This window comes from Echiichthys vipera, assembly GCF_963691815.1.
Source record: "Echiichthys vipera genome assembly, chromosome: 20".
NCBI lineage: Eukaryota > Metazoa > Chordata > Actinopteri > Perciformes > Trachinidae > Echiichthys > Echiichthys vipera.
In genome coordinates this window covers 5,456,672-5,459,212 of record NC_139845.1, presented here as the reverse complement: position 1 = coordinate 5,459,212, position 2,541 = coordinate 5,456,672, and positions in this window count along the sequence as shown.

Here is a 2,541-nt window from a genome sequence, read left to right as displayed (position 1 = left end):
ATTCAACAACAAAATCCACCTTTATCGCTTTCACTGCCGTGTTAGTGTTGATTGACAGGAGCGGTGTGACTCACTGCTCGTGCACAAACGTCGTTACAACGAAAAGAAAAGTGTCTCTGTGACAAATTCCACTTTAAATGATGTTTGCTTCTTTGACTTTGGCTCGTCCAGCCCGTTAACAAGGTCACTACTGCCATCTAAAGGACGTACAGGAGCATAACGCGGTGTCTGAGAGAGAAAAAGGACAGATTATGCTTTCCATTTTGCTCCGGGCACAGATCAATTTCTATTAGTGAATATTCACTGATGTCTACTAGAGCCAGAAAACAGGGACAAGTGTTTGTCCGCCCACCAAATGCACGATGCCACATCGATGTAAAGCTCAGCGGAGAGCGGGTTCGATAATGAGAGCACTCTGAGGATGTAGATTTATAGATCTTAAGGCCGCTGCTATGAAATGAAGCTCATTTGGGTGTTCAGGACAAAGAAGCTCACAGGTAAATAATAGATTCCTTAATAAAAAAAATGGTCTAACACCACAATATCAGACAATTTCACATATATAGTCTTTATCAGAGTCTTCTCTGTAGCTGTATTCTGCTTTTGGTTTACACTGAGTAAGTGTCTTTGCACCATTTTATACCCAACATGTATCTGACAAATGTGGCATCTGTGGAAAGGTTTTAAATCTGTGGGTTTTACCAAAATACGGCTGCACAGCATGAGTTTAGCACGGACTGTCCTGCCAGTGAAGAGGCTGAAGTAATAGAGAGCAATCTATGGATAAAATACGCTGTGAGTAAAGTTTTGTAGCCTTTAAACAATCATATATTATGTTCAGTTTCTGACTTCCAGTAAAAAAAGACACAGATTTCAGTGGATTTTGTGTCTCAGACGCATCAAATATCAATATATTAAACTTCAAATGAACAAAAATAAACCACTGTTTGTGTTAATTTTCTAAACATACTGCAGGGAAGCTGTCGCAGCCACAATAAAGGCCCCGACAGACGCACAGAACGGGTGCAAGTGACCTTAGAGACTAGATACAATATGAAGCATGAAGAATAAGGACAAGCTCAGTGTTTTATGACACTTCCTGAGTACTTCACTGGTGTGTGTTAATAGCTAACTGCACTTCATTACTGATTTGTGATGTAACTTGAAATCTAGAAAGATCCAGTTATGCTGAGAAATGACCGCATCCACACTGTGCGATGCACGTTTGGTGCCCATGGCTCATGTCATCCTAATGTTCCCTTTGCTCTTGTCTCTGCCCCAGTTGTTAATTGTGGACTTTTATTATTTTAAGGTGTTTTAATTTATTTTATATATTTAAGAGTTTTATTCTGAAAAATCCAGGCCTTGATGAATGAGGATATGACGTTTGAGCTTCTGCTTCGTCAAGGGAGCTGGTGGAGGAGCCAATCATACTGACACATCAGAGCAGCCATGTCCATGGGAGCATGCGTCCATGTCTGTGATCTATGTCCATGCAATGGAGGAGCTGGAGCTGGAGCTGGGTTTGGCCACCCGCACACCGGAAGTTGCGTGTGATGATTGATTTATTGATTGATATGTTTACTTGAATATGTAACTACAAATAAAACAGAAAAAAAATATAATAACAAAGCAAAAATGATCGCACAACTATAGGTTGGAAAAAAAACAATTAAACAAAAAAATTAGAAAAAACACAGACGAAAATAATTTAAGCAAAATAGTGTGAAGAAGTATAATTTATTTAATTCCACTGATTCTACATTAAAAGGATGATTTAATGTTTTATGGTATAATTTATAATATTTTAATCAATACTTATCTCTACTTTATATTAATATATTAATTAATTTCAGCATGTTTTTACAATTTTATAATCTACTAATCGCCACTTATTTTTACTTTATAAAAAGATATAAATTAATTTAAGCATAATTATTTATAATTTCATAATATATGAATCCCCACTTATCTGTAATTTATAACAAGGTATAAATTAATGACAGCGCATTTCTTTTCTTCTACATCAATTACAACCATTACAACTCAATATTATTTTACATTTTATGGTATATATACTCATTATAATTTATAATATTTTAATCAATGCTTATCTTTACTTTATATTAATATATTAATAATTTCAGCCATTACAACTCAATATTATTTTACATTCAACTCAATATTATTTTACATTCAACTCAATATTATTTTACATTCAACTCAATATTATTTGAATATTCAACTATTTTAATATGTGACCCCTTCAATTTTACACTAACAAAATAAATAAACAGTAAATAAATAAAAAGTAATAATGTTGTATTATTTCAGGCTGAATAAACAAATCTAAAATGTATCTTATCTCCCATTAAATATACCTGTGTATATTTATATATATATTTATATTAATGTATACCTAAAAAATAATAATAATAACACTCAGCAAGTCAGCTATATTTTAAATGACGCATACGTTTCCAAAACGATGCTTTTATTCTGAAACTGTGACCGGATGTCTCGGCTCCCGTTAGTTTGACA